Raw genomic sequence first — 15,640 nt, forward strand, 5'->3', positions numbered from 1 at the left:
CTTGGGAAAGCCCAACGGTACCGACCGGCCGCCGTGTCATCCACAGCCGACAGGCTTCACTGGATGCAGATACGGAGGGGCGTGTGGTCAGCACACCGCTCTCCCGGCCGTATGTCAGTTTCCGAGACGGGAGCCGCAACTCCTCAGCCGAGTAGCTCCCCAGTTTGCCTCACAAGGGATGAGTGCACCCCGCTTGCCCGCTTCCTTTCGTGTTCCGTTAAGGCCTGGCCAGACAGAATCCGGCCTGCCGCTGAGACGGACGGCGCAGCGGGAGCCCGGGCCAGTCAGTGGCCAAGGGACACCACACAGGCAACGGCCGGCCGCAGCAGTGACTCTTGATGCGTCAGCTGTTAACACTATGGAAAGGCCCGAACCCCATTATTAAGCTTGCGTGCGTAGCGCAATTGTCTTGGCGGTAGACGATTTGGAAGCTTCACGCGGGACACGTTATCTTTGTGCGAGTTATTATTATTATGAGTAGCTCGCACTAGCCATACGAAATTGCACCAAGAAGAGGAGGTGTTGGGTGCACGACATTAATAGCAAGAGAGAAAACTTAGGAGAAAACTATCATCTGTGTATTGGTCTAGAGTCTGACGAAGATAGGTTCTTCAAATATTTTCGTATGTCGCGAGAATGTTTCGAGGAACTGCATCGCCTGATAAAAAAGGTAGCACCGAGAAGTGCACAACGAACTGGAGAAAGCCAGTTGATACAGGGGACAGACTAGACATTTGTTTGCGGTAAGTTGTACCATTTTTTGCCTTTTTGTGCTTCAAACAGAAGTCTTATAATTTATTCCATTTCAGTTGTGCTGTATCATATGAAAGATTCGGCGGAAGAAAATGCTATCCCACAACGTAGTTACGAGTGGAGTGATAAATTTATCTGCAGTGTTTACGAATACAGCAAACGATAGTTACATCTAGTTCCGTATGTCCCGATAGAGAGAACTTTCTACTTAATAGATTGTTTTGTTTCATTGTATTCATAACATTGTCATAGAATTTAAACAAACATACCTTTGAAACTTCCTGGCAGATTAAAACTGTGTGCCCGACCGAGACTCGAACTCGGGACCGATTTCGAGTCTCAGTCGGGCACACAGTTTTAATCTGCCAGGAAGTTTCATGTCAGCGCACACTCCGCTGCAGAGTGAAAATCTCATTCTGGAAACATATCTTTGATCGTTAACTCATCTATTCGTTCTATCAGCATAAGATACTTGACTACAGGCAACAGTCACCAGACCTTACCTTTTTCTTTTCGGTTAGGACGTTCAACAGTCTCAGAAATTGTGAAACAAGTGTGCCAGGCAATATGGACTGTTCTACAACCCAAGTATTTACCCACTCCTACAACAGAGATGTGGAAGAAATCTGAAAAGGATTTATAGAACTTTGGGGGTTTCTGAACTGCCTTGGAAGCATAGACGGAAAGCATATCAGGTTAAAATGCCCGTAAGATAGTGGATCCCAGTTCTTCTGTTACAAACAATTCTTTTCGCTGGTTCTCCTGGCGATCGTTGATCCATACTACGAGTTTACAGTAGTTGATATTGGAAATTATGGACGTCACAGTGACAACACTATTTCTGAGAATTCAGCTTTCTATCAAGAGTATATCGAGGGCAAAATTATTCTACCTCCAAATCAGGATCGCGTGTATCGTTCAAAAAGTTGTATTGTCTCACCTCCTCTATAAGTCTTTCTGTGTCCATGATGCATGCCCAACGAGCTGCGAGACAAAAACCGCCTCACGCCGCTGCTTCCAGTGTGACCACAGAGCGGTTGAGTGCGCCAACGGAGGCAAGCAGCCGCTCCGGCTTGCGGCGAATCTGTAATCTGTGACAACCCGGCGGCGGCCGGTGCGGCAGGCCGCGTGCCGGTGCGGCAGAGCCGCACCCTGTGTGACCGCCGCCGTACAGTAACGAGCGATTCAACAGTGCGGCCTGCCCGCTGCGGTTCAAGGCCACAGGCCGGACGGCCAGGCCGCATTCTGTCTGGCCAGGCCTTTAGGCGGGTATTAACAATCCTTTTAGTTGTTCCAATATAAAGCATGCCACAGCTACACAAAAGGAACTGTAGATTGGGACAAATTGAGAAATCAGCTGTAGCGGAACACGTTTTCAAAGACGGTGATCTCGAAATAAAATTTAGTGACACAAACGTGATAGCTAGGACCTCACATTGTTATACCCGTATGTATAGAGAAGCTATAGAGATCTACAAGCACGGAAATAAATTTAATAGAAAAGAAGAACGATTAAAACTAGACAAGATATGGCAGTCGACTTTGTACCAACCAAGTGACAATCGATTACCTGTAATCGAGAGAGAGGGCACTAGCCAGAGATAGTTTTAAAGTCGAAAGCACGTGACGAGTGGCGGCGCCATCTAAGCGCTCTATATAAGCGGGACCTCCAGCGCCTAGCAGCCAGTTGGCGACTCACTTCCGAAGATGTTGCCCGCAGCCGGCGACGAAACGTCAGGAAGGGGAAGAAGTTCGATATATGGACCACGGCAATTCAGACCGCAAGTTTTAATCAATGAATGGCGACGTGAACGTTCGCCAGAGCATAATACAGCCGCCTCCAGCTTGTCTCCGTCCCAGAGTACAGGTGTCGAGGAGCTGTTTCCCCAGAAGACGACGGATTCGCGTCCTCCCATCGGCTTGATGATGAACGTATCGGGATTCATCAGACTGTCCAGCTCTCTGCCACTGCACCAACGACCAGTGCCGATGGTCACGTGAGCATTTTTGTCGAAACTACCGATGTCGTAGGAGTTAACATTGGCAAACGCACAAGTCGCCGGCTGTGGACGCCCATCGCTAGGAGTCTTCGGTGCACTGCGTGTTCACAAACACACCTGTACTCAACCTGGCGTTCAAGTCTGACGTGAGTCCCGCCGCAGTTCGCCGCCTGTTCTGAGTTATTGCTCTGCCCAGCCAACGACGTCCGACAGCTGTACTGAGGTGTGGTCGCCCAAACCAACACCGACTCAAAGGAAGGCCTCGGCGCTTGTTGGTGACGTCACGTCAGCTAGGCCCGGCGAACGCCACGTCTGTTGCAGGCAGAAACGCCTGGGCGTGCTTATCACTATAAATCTCTTATTTTTGGACAACATGTTTTGTATTGTTTCGGATTCTGCAGTTTTATTTAGATGAAAGATTTTCTTACTATCGTAAAGCTACAAATGAAGATCATAGTTCTGTATTACTGAATCCTGTCGAAACAAACGTAGATCAATATGAGAAGACGCTTTGCCCCATTGCAAGCTTAGGAAATTTTACATTCGAGTAACTATATTTACCTGATCCATTTTGTTATCGAAACTTACCCCAACCCCCTTACAATGAATTCGTTTCTTTTATTTATTTATTTATTTTCGTTCCACATCGTCACTGGAAATGTGAACTAATTTACATGTGTAAATGTCCAACAGTTGCCAGTCATTAGATTACAGTCGTTTTCAACGAAATGAATTCTAAACAGGAAACAAAATAGCTTCGTACATCGAAAATACTGCGGAGCTTAAACTTTTTTAAACGTGCACATTAGAAAAGGTAAATATTCCTCTCTTGCAACTGAAAGGAGAAACTTTATAAGATAAAAAAATTTTATTTGATAAAACAAGTATATTATGACTTTTGAACACTATTAAGGTAAATACATTGTTTGTTCTCTATCAAAATCTTTCATTTGCTAACTGTGCCTATCAGTAGTTAGTGCCTTCAGTAGTTTGAATCTTTTATTTAGCTGGCAGTATTGGCGCTTGCTGTATTGCAGTAATTCCAGTAACGAAGATTTTTGTGAGGTAAGTGACTCATGAAAGGTATAGGTTATTGTTAGTCAGGGCCATTCTTTTGTAGAGATTATTGAAAGTCAGATAGCGTTGCGCTAAAAATATTGTGTGTCAGTTTATTGATGGTCAGAATAAGTAAACAGAGGGTGTGAGCACGTTCAGTTTTGCTTAGCTGTTTGAAAATCATATAACGTGAGGGGTTTACCAGCACAGAAATTCATAAATTTTTCCAAGGGGACGTTTCACCACGTAATGCCTTCTTCAGTACACGCCACAAATGTAAACCGCTAGGTGCTAAATCAGGGTTGTGAGGGGCATGAGGCAGTACTCCCCAGCACATTTCGTCGATAGGAGTACGTGCGTTGTCTTGCTGGAGACTCACACCTCTCCTATGAGATCCACGACGTCTCTCTCTCATGGCTGGCTTCACCTTGTTTAGAAGCAAATACCAGTAGTATTCGCTGTTCATTGTACGCCAGTCTTCCAGATAATCACAAAAAACTGGACCTTCAGCATCCTGAAAAACCGTCAGTGTCACATTTCCTGCTGATGCTTGGGTTTTGAATTTCTTCTTGACAGGTGAGTTGGAGTGCTTTCACTGCTTTGTCTTTTTGATCCTGGCTCATAACAGTGAACACACATTTCATCACAAGTTAAAATTTTGTTGAGGAAGTGCTCACCTTACCTTTCATGACGTTCCTTTAGCTCTGTCCACACTCTCTGCCTTGTTTCCTTGTCTAGCCGCGTCAGCTCCTTTCCGACCCATCTTGCACTTGTTTTGCGGTACTCCAGCTTGTTACACATAATGTTATTAACTCTACCAGTATACTAACTTGAACCTTATCAAGCATCAGTCACACGGCGGTCGGCACGAATAGTGTCTTCAATTCGGTTTTCAAGTGAGGGAGTTGAAAATGCAACTGGTCAGCCAGAATGGCGTTCGTCAGTCACTGAGTCTCCACCACTTTTGAACTGCTCTGTCTACTTGTAAAAATCTGCACGATTCATACAACCTTCAACATAAACTTTAGACGTTCTACAGTATATATTCACTGGTTTTTCGCCTTCAGCAAGTAAAATACGAATAACGGAATGTTGTTCAACTAATGTCTACGTTTCAAGCGGACTCGCCATCTTGAAATGTATTTTTGTGATTATAAACAAAACAATGTTTATACATCCCAGCGATGCCAACTTAAAGCCATAAAAATAACAAACTTGCCCTACTAACATTTTTTTCTCCAGAACAGTTCGTCTCTTTAATTACACAGGCCAACGAAAAAATTTTTTTGGATAAGTTTTTTTTTGCTTTGATAGCTAATCTTTATAGATTTTTTTGAGCTCAATCCAAATGTAGCCTTAGTTTTTTGTATCACCCATAGTTTCCGAGCAATATGCTTTTTATTATATTGTATAAAAATCCTATGCTATACGATAAACGGGGAAATTAATAAAACGCTTTGCTACGACATAAGGATGGTTTGTATTTACAGTAAGCTACTTAAAACAATGATACGTGTTAATAGAGGTTTCACTTGTCAGCTGGAATTGGTTTGTATTTTCTTTCTCTTTTTTTCTTTGGAGCCTCTTGTGTAGCTCCTTTTTCTACTATGAGTCGCTTGCTAAAGTAGCCAACGGTAGTCCCCCATCATGTTGGTATTCCAGCTGCGTTGGTACAATTTTTCCATCAGTTTAATGTGCTGATGAGAACGCGCTCCTCACTAACATGTCCCATATTGTTCGGAAAGTAATCGAGATGGCTGTTCAAAAAGGGAACTTTCAGACTCATTGAACATCCAAACGTTTTAAACCTCGTTGGCGTTGTAGCTATAATAGAAACATATCCTGGGTCTTTTTCAGGTCCTAAGAACTTTGTAACGACTTGCTTGAATGATACCCCTGCTTCTTTCTCATTTGTCATTGTGGATTCAAAGTTAACATCAAACATCAATTTTCTAATGTCAGGTCCGACAAAGAAGCCTTCTTTTAGTTTAGCTTCTGAAAGGTGTGGAAAATTTTGGCAGAGATATTTAAAACATGGTCCACCTTTAGCCAAAGCCTTTGCAAACTGTTTCATTAGGCATAACTTTATATGTAGAGGTGGTAGGAGTATTTTTTTTTTATCTACAAGGTTTTTGCGTAGAATGGTCTTCTCACCAGGTTTTAAAGACTCCCTCAGAGACCAGTTCTTTTTGCACCAGTGTTGATCCCTAGCCCTACTGTCCCATTCACACAAGAAACATGGAAATTTGGTAAGGCCACTTTGCTGACCAAGGAGCATGGACGTTACTTTTAGATTCCCACAGATTATCCAATCATGAGCAGAATAGCTTGTTTTATTTAGCACTATTTCTGGCTTTTCATAGCTTTCTTTCGTATTTACAGAATGTGCAACGGCTATAGGTGCATACATCTTACCATTGCGTAATAAAACAGCCTTTAAACTAGTTTTGGATGAATCAATAAACATCCTCCATTCTTCCTTTTTGTATTCCATACCAAACTAATTCATCAGACTGGGAATGTCTGAGCAGTACAATAAATCACCTTCTTGTTGAAAAAACTTGGAAAATTGCTGCAATTTCTTTCTGTACATGTATATGCTGGTTCCATCTGGCAATAAGTTCTTTTCTTTTAATCTAGAGCCAAACAATTCAGCTTTTTTTTTCTTTCGTTAAGTCCAAATCCCTAACCAAATCGTTAAGCTCGGTCTGACTAAACAATTTGGGCTCTAGACTTTCTGTATTACAATGGAATTAATCATCATCTGGTTCATGTAAATCACATTGTACATCAGAAAATACTTCTGTTGGAATAGAATTTGAATCATCTGGTGGTTCAGGAACCGGCAAATCTACACCATGCCTTGCTGGTGGGATGGCGGACGGAAGGTTAGGGTAGCTTATTACCTTCTCCTTTTTCGAATTATGACCATTAATATCAGCTCTGCAAAAGTAGCAATCGTCAGAATGATTTCTTGGCTCCCTCCATATCATAGGAACAGAAAATCTAAAGGCTTTTTTCTCCTTTTTGGACAATTTTCTCAGATCTTCAGAACACTCATAACATACCTTAAGCGGTGCAAAAAGACGTATCTTGATCACCAAGTTTAGATCGAAAGTATGATAGATAAACCTTTTTCACAAAGTTTTTAACGTTTGTTTGATGTTTTTAAATCACAAGTTCACCACAAATATAGCAAAAACTGTCGGCAGAGTTTTTACAACCACGGTTAGACACTGTACTGGGCACATGCACAGGAAACGGGAAAGTGAGGTTAGGTTGACCCAAAAAAAACACCATCTGTTAACACAAAAACAGAATCGACCTTTTTCTGCCAGCAAATGTTTTTCAGCAGTGCTACCAACGTCATGTACATTCATTACACCTCCTTTTTAAATTATTGTGACTATATGATGTTGTTGTTGTCTTCAGTTCTGAGACTGGTTTGATGCAGCTCTCCATGCTACTCTATCCTGTGCAAGCTTCTTCATCTCCCAGTACCTACTGCAGCCTACATACTTCTGAATCTGCTTAGTGTATTCATCTCTTGGTCTCCCTCTACGATTTTTACCCTCCACGCTGCCCTCCAATGCTAAATTTGTGATCCCTTCATGCCTCAGAACATGTCCTACCAACCGGTCCCTTCTTCTTGTCAAGTTGTGCCACAAACTCCTCTTCTCCCCGATTCTATTCAATACCTCCTGATTAGTTATGTGATCTACCCATTTAATCTTCAGCATTCTTCTGTAGCACCACATTTCGAAAGCTTCTATTCTCTTCTTGTCTAAACTATTTATCGTCCATGTTTCACTTCCACACTCCATACAAATACTTTCAGAAACTACTTCCAGACACTTAAATCAATACTCGATGTTAACAAATTTCTGTTCTTCAGAAACGCTCTCCTTGGCATTGCCAGTCTACATGTTATATGCTCTCTACTTCGACCATCATCAGTTATTTTGCTCCCCAAATAGCAAAACTCCTTTACTTCTTTAAGCGTCTCATTTCCTAATCTAATTCCCTCAGCATCACCCGACTTAATTCGACTACATTCCATTATCCTCGTTTTGCTTTTGTTGATGTTCATCTTATATCCTCATTTCAAGACACTGTCCATTCCGTTCAACTGCTCTTCCAAGTCGTTTTCTGTGTCTGACAGAATTACAATGTCAGCGGCGAACCTCAACGTTTTTATTTCTTCTCCATGGATTTTAATACCTATTCCGAACTTTTCTTTTGTTTCCTTTACAGCTTGCTCAATATACAGATTGAATAACATCGGGGAGAGGCTACAACCCTGTCTCACTCCCTTCCCCACCACTGCTTCCCTTTCATGCCCCTCGACTCTTCTAACTGCCATCTGGTTTCTCTACAAATTGCAAATAGCCTTTCGCTCCCTGTATTTTACCCCTGCCACCTTCCGAATTTGAAAGAGAGTATTCCAGTCAACATTGTCAAAAGCTTTCTCTAAGTCTACAAATGCTAGAAACGTAGGTTTGCCTTTCCTTAATCTTTGTTCTAAGATACGTCGTAGAGTCAGTATTGCCTCACGTGTTCCAATATTTCTGCGGAATCCAAACTGATCTTCCCCGAGGTCGGCTTCTATCAGTTTTTCCATTCGTCTGTAAAGAATTCGTGTTAGTATTTTACAGCTGCGACTTATTAAGCTGATAGTTCGGTAATTTTCACATCTGTCAACACCTGCTTTCTTTGGGATTGGAATTATTATATTCTTCTTGAAGTCTATAACTATATAAAAAGTGTTAAATTTTAAAAAAAAACGCTTAATTTAATCAATTTAACTGTAAAATGTGAAGAAATGGTGGGTGATGCAGTTTCTTGTCATATTTGGATTTCGCACCCTAAGAAACATAAGAATAAGGTATTTTCAGCAAAAAAGTTTTTCCATCATTGGTCTGTTATATTGAATGACCCTCGTATGAAGCAACCAAAGATGTACTCAAGACGGTGGCCTTAACTTCGCGTTGCTCGTCGCCTACTATGTACTCGTATAAGAAATGAGTGTATTCCGACAATAGCACATTGCAGAGTGCTGAGAATGCCGGACTTCGACGCGTTGCTGTTCAACACCCGGGCGCCTCCGGATGGTGACATACCAGGGGCAGGGGAGAGGTCAACCGACCACGCGACTACCGACACCCGCTACATCGCTGATGGGTCATCGAGTTGACTCCGCAGACGCCACGGGAACGGGTTCGCTCCGCGCTGCCATGGTCGGTGACGTCACGAGCTGCGTTGGCAAACGCTGAGCCGACCGGACGGGCGTCAACTGGAAGCCGACACGCAGCCGAGGCTGTTGCGGAAGGGCGAATGAGTCACTGAACTCTAATAACGTTTTACTGGCGTCGTTGGCGTTCGACAGGTTGGCAACAGCTGTTCCGAAATCCCGCAGAGGTTGACAGGTGACATGTCTAACAACCCTACCACAACAAAACTCAGAATTTAATAATGATTGTGGTGTTGTTCACGCTGCTAAATACTGCATTTTCGGGCAACAACAAAGTTATTATGTGGCAGGTGTCATTAGAGCACAGTTAATAAAGTCATTTCATGTAATAATGATTAAACTAGGCACTCATCTTTTCGTGTTTCCCACGCTGGTCTTCTCGTAAAATCATGGCCCAATCGTCGAAAATGTAGGTGGTGATGATTCCGAGCTCGGAAGCAAAGAGGCCTAGGTTTTATTCTGCTATATTCAAAAGTTTTATAGATGTGTTTCACAAACCATTCTTGAAGATTACACTTTTGCAGGACAATGGTGATGTAAAAAAATAATCAGCACTCCGAATTTAAGTTAAACTTCCTTTTTATTGCTTTTGTTGCAATATCACGTAACACACAAAACATCACTTCACAATACAAAACATACTTGAAAACATCTTCCTCGCTGTTAAAGTTCACATTTTATAAGCTGTCAACAACATGCGTCTTTCCAATATGACGTCCAAGGCATGACTTTCTCAAGGTCCGACTCTCTAACTAACTAATAATGGCTTACACGCCCAAAAATCAAGAGTTACAAGTACGTCAAAGATCATAGTGACAAAAGAAAGAATACACATAAGAATAATATCATTGCAATATAAACATATCGATGAATCAAAGTACTTCTACAGTAATGAAATCAAATCTGAACGTTGTCTCAAAAATATGTTATCTACTTTACAGAAATACAGTAGAATATTGCTGGTATCGAGAGGTTCAGGTAAGGTGCCGTAATGGTTGCGTAATTCAAGTACCATTACACATGTATAATTTTGGTACCTGAATTTTTGGTATCTGAATCAACTGTGGGCGAGCAGCGATGTTGTAAGCTCTATGGCGGAAATTACGCAAACATCGCTGATGTGCGCGAGGGCGCAGCGGAAGCAGCCAATGTTTGGTAGAGTGTTGAGAGTTAGGCTGACAATGTTAAGCATTGTTAGAGTGAGGAAGCTATGCTAATACTATGATTCAAAATTTAATGTCTCACTTTATCATTTTGTTCAGTCAACATGATAACGAAACTGATCTGTGAAGGAGGTAATCTAATGCAATGTCAGGTAAGTACAATAATCTACATCTACATCCATACTCCGCAAGCCACCTGACGGTGTGTGGCGGAGGGTACCTTGAGTACCTCTACCGGTTCTCCCTTCTATTCCAGTCTCGTATTGTTCGTGAAAAGAAAGATTGTCGGTATGCCTCTGTGTGGGCTGTAATCTCTCTGATTTTATCCTCATGGTCTCTTCGCAAGACATACGTAGGAGGGAGCAATATACTGCTTGACTCCTCGGTGAAGGTATGTTCTCGAAACTTCAACAAAAGCCCGTACCGAGCTACTGAGCGTCTCTCTTGCAGAGTCTTCCACTGGAGTTTATCTATCATCTCCGTAACGCTTTCGCCATTACTAAATGACCCTGTAACGAAGCGCGCTGCTCTCCGTTGGATCTTCTCTATCTCTTCTATCAACCCTATCTGGCACGGATCCCACACTGGTGAGAAATATTCGAGCAGTGGGCGAACAAGCGTACTGTAATCTACTTCCTTTGTTTTCCGATTGCATTTCCTTAGGATTCTTCCAATGAATCTCAGTCTGACATCTGCTTTACCGACGTTCAACTTTATATGATCATTCCATTTTAAATCACTCCTAATGCGTACTCCCAGATAATTTATGGATTTAACTGAAGTTGCTGACCTGCTATGTTATAGCTAAATGATAAGGGATCTTTCTTTCTATGTATTCGCAGCACATTACACTTGTATACATTGAGATTCAATTGCCATTCCCTGCACCATGCATCAATTCGCTGCAGATCCTCCTGCATTTCAGCACAATTTTCCATGGTTACAACCACTCGATATACCACAGCATCATCCGCAAAAAGCCTCAGTGAACTTCCGATGTCATCCACAAGGTCATTTATGTATATTGTGAATAGCACCGGTCTTACGACACTCCCCTGCGGCACACCTGAAATCACTCTTACTTAGGAAGACTTCTCTCCATTGAGAATGACATGCTGCTTTCTGTTATCTCTGAACTCTTCAATCCAATCACACAATTGCTCTGATAGTCCATATGGTCTTACTTTGTTCATTAAACGACTGTGGCGAACTGTATCGAACGCCTTGCGGAAGTCAAGAAACACGCCATCTACACTCCTGGAAATTGAAATAAGAACACCGTGAATTCATTGTCCCAGGAAGGGGAAACTTTATTGACACATTCCTGGGGTCAGATACATCACATGATCACACTGACAGAACCACAGGCACATAGACACAGGCAACAGAGCATGCACAATGTCGGCACTAGTACAGTGTATATCCACCTTTCGCAGCAATGCAGGCTGCTATTCTCCCATGGAGACGATCGTAGAGATGCTGGATGTAGTCCTGTGGAACGGCTTGCCATGCCATTTCCACCTGGCGCCTCAGTTGGACCAGCGTTCGTGCTGGACGTGCAGACCGCGTGAGACGACGCTTCAACCAGTCCCAAACATGCTCAATGGGGGACAGATCCGGAGATCTTGCTGGCCAGGGTAGTTGACTTACACCTTCTAGAGCACGTTGGGTGGCACGGGATACATGCGGACGTGCATTGTCCTGTTGGAACAGCAAGTTCCCTTGCCGGTCTAGGAATGATAGAACGATGGGTTCGATGACGGTTTGGATGTACCGTGCACTATTCAGTGTCCCCTCGACGATCACCAGTGGTGTACGGCCAGTGTAGGAGATCGCTCCCCACACCATGATGCCGGGTGTTGGCCCTGTCTGCCTCGGTCGTATGCAGTCTTGATTGTGGCGCTCACCTGCACGGCGCCAAACACGCATACGACCATCATTGGCACCAAGGCAGAAGCGACTCTCATCGCTGAAGACGACACGTCTCCATTCGTCCCTCCATTCACGCCTGTCGCGACACCACTGGAGGCGGGCTGCACGATGTTGGGGCGTGAGCGGAAGACGGCCTAACGGTGTCCGGGACCGTAGCCCAGCTTCATGGAGACGGTTGCGAATGGTCCTCGCCGATACCCCAGGAGCAACAGTGTCCCCAATTTGCTGGGAAGTGGCGGTGCGGTCCCCTACGGCACTGCGTAGGATCCTACGGTCTTGGCGTGCATCCGTGCGTCGCTGCGGTCCGGTCCCAGGTCGACGGGCACGTGCACCTTCCGCCGACCACTGGCGACAACATCGATGTACTGTGGAGACCTCACGCCCCACGTGTTGAGCAATTCGGCGGTACGTCCACCCGGCCTCCCGCATGCCCACTATACGCCCTCGCTCAAAGTCCGTCAGCTGCACATACGGTTCACGTCCACGCTGTCGCGGCATGCTACCAGTGGTAAAGACTGCGATGGAGCTCCGTATGCCACGGCAAACTGGCTGACACGGCGGCGGTGCACAAATGCTGCGCAGCTAGCGCCATTCGACGGCCAACACCGCGGTTCCTGGTGTGTCCGCTGTGCCGTGCGTGTGATCATTGCTTGTACAGCCCTCTCGCAGTGTCCGGAGCAAGTATGGTGGGTCTGACACACCGGTGTCAATGTGTTCTTTTTTCCATTTCCGGGAGTGTACCTGTGAACCCGTGTCTATGGCCCTCGGAGTCTCGTGGGCAAATAGCGCGAGCTGGGTTTCACACGATCGTCTTTTTCGAAACCCATGCTGATTCCTACAGAGTAGATTTCTAGTCTCCAGAAAAGTCATTATACTCGAACATAACACGTGTTCCAAAATTCTACAACTGATCGACGTTAGAGATATAGGTCTCTAGTTCTGCACATCTGTTCGACGTTCCTTTTTAAAAACGGGGATGACCTGTGCCCTTTTCCAATCCTTGGGAACGCTACGCTCTTGTAGAGACCTACGGTACACCGCTGCAAGAAGGGGGGCAAGTTCCTTCGCGTACTCTGTGTAAAATCGAACTGGTATCCCATCAGATCCAGCGGCCTTTCCTCTTTTGAGCGATTTTAATTGTTTCTCTATCCGTCTGTCGTCTATTTCGATATCTACCATTTTGTCATCTGTGCGACAATCTAGAGAAGGAACTACAGTGCAGTCTTCCTGTGTGAAACAGCTTTGGGAAAAGACATTTAGTATTTCGGCCTTTATTCTGTCATCCTCTGTTTCAGTACCATTTTGGTCACAGGGGTCTGGACATTTTGTTTTGATCCACCTACCGCTTTGACATAAGACCAAAATTTCTTAGGATTTTCTGCCAAGTCAGTACATAGAACTTTACTTTCGAATTCAGGTGACGCCTCTCGCATAGCCCTCCTCACATTACATTCCGCTTCTCGTAATTTTTGTTTGTATGCAAGGCTTTGGCTATGTTTATGTTACTTTTTTTTCACTATTGCTGCGCCATCGAACTAGCTTGGCTATTGTACTGAAAGTTGTTAGATTTGAGAGATAGGAAAATGCGTTGTTTGGATGTTGAGAAGTTCATTAAATTTAATATATGCTTCGAGCACTTTTTATCAATATACAAAAGAAAAAAACGTTGGTGTTGTCATTTATGCACATATTTCATTTTCTTACCAACCTTTCTCTTACAATTCTTTATAGTGGATCCTCCAACAAACTACGATAAACTGTTCGATTTGCAATTAAAACAGAACTCATTGCGCCTCACGGGTGTCTCTGTGCAGGTACAGTAATTTGCAGCACTTTCGCGGAGAGTAGAGATAAGGGTAAAATATTACGATTTTTTTTATTAATTCAGTCAGGGCCAACTTGTGTTATTCAGAGACAGTTTTTGTGATCAATTCTGCATGTCCAAGCTAACTATTCAGGCAGTTTATGGTGTTAAGAATTCTTGAAGTCAGACTGCTAACTTTTAGAGTACGAAAGACGTCCCATTTCATTACGATAATTAATTATTATTAAAGTGGAGTTTCACTTTCACAACACGACAGTACAAGTTTTATTACGACAGATCATTTATTATCACAGCTCAGGCTTGCAATCGGAAACAGAGTACTTCAGTTATAATTTTTATTTATTTTCATAACTGTCAAGGAATCTCCACTCCACCCGGTGAACGCACTAGGATTGTTGATGTTTTTAAAAATTTTGGGAATCCTGTCCACCGAAGTTTGAAAAATATCATTTTCGGCTGTCGAGATATCGAAAAAAATGATCGATGTATCATCATGGAAAGTATCGACCTACTGGGCCTTAAAAATATCGCCTGCACATTATAATATGCTGTCAGTTTTAGAGCTGTATATTTAAGGCCTCAGAGCAAGAACTGAAAGGGAAAACGGTGCACGTTCACGCTTGGCGGTAACCACTTTGCTAACAATGGTAACTGAAGTGTTCAGGCCACAAGTGGACCATCCGACCGCCGTGTCATCCTCAGATGAGGATGCGGATAGGAGGGGCGTGTGGTCAGCTCACCGCTCTCCCGGTCGTTATGATGGTTTTCTTTGACCGGAGCCGATACTATTCGCTCGAGTAGCTCCTCAATTGACATCACGAGGCTGAGTGCACCCCGTAAAATGGCAACAGCGCATGGCGGCCCGGATGGTCACCCATCCAAGTCCAGGCCTCGCCCGATAGCGCTTAACTTCGGTGAGCCGACGGGAACCTGTGAATCCACTGCGGCAAGGCCGTTGCCTGACTGAAGCTAAGAGGCACAATACCAGGTGTCCGATGGGTTCGTCTTCGGTTTTGTAACATATCGGATTTGTATGGAACACATCATGTCGACATCCCTGTTTCCTTCATTTCTGTAAACGGCAGCGGCCTAGAGGCTGTAGTGTGAAAACTGCGTGGTGAAGTCAAGCGTTGCAGTTTCTGCTGGCAGCGCCGAGCGCCGACTACGTCAGCATTTCCCGTCACACGTCTCCACCCACCGCAGACCAATCTTGCGATTTAGAGTTTTGTTCATAATTTTCAGCAACTGTTTTTGAAGAATGTCGATGTGAAGAAATAGCACGCTAGTTGCCTCCAAATTTTCTTTTCGTTTTTCATTTTTTTAACGCAGCTGATGTGATATTCTTAACGTCGAATATTTGGTTATTCCATTCACACTGCCACTCCGCAGTGCAGTCGAAGTTGTTCTTTGTGCTATCCGTACTTGCTTCACAAGGTCAAAGAGAAAGACTGGAAGTGATGAAAGCTCCAAAGTAGTAAGACTGCTTCACACAGTGAAAGTAAAATTATGTTCTACAACAATTTCAAAAGAACAACTACAAATATTTATTGTCTTGAACATGTCTGTTATTAGTCTGATGTTGTTCCCAGCCGGGCACACGTGGTCAAGGCTACAAGGCTATATTTTAGTTTTGACAGGAACATAGCTGCTCGACATTCTG

At 43.8% G+C, this 15,640-nt stretch overlaps 1 pseudogene; it reads right to left on the reverse strand.

Moving 5' to 3' along the window:
- Positions 1–14,822: 14,822 nt before the first annotated feature.
- Positions 14,823–14,940, reverse strand: LOC126214112 (5S ribosomal RNA; annotated as a pseudogene).
- Positions 14,941–15,640: the final 700 nt, after the last annotated feature.

This window comes from Schistocerca nitens, chromosome 11 (genome assembly GCF_023898315.1).
Source record: "Schistocerca nitens isolate TAMUIC-IGC-003100 chromosome 11, iqSchNite1.1, whole genome shotgun sequence".
NCBI classification, from domain to species: Eukaryota; Metazoa; Arthropoda; class Insecta; order Orthoptera; family Acrididae; genus Schistocerca; species Schistocerca nitens.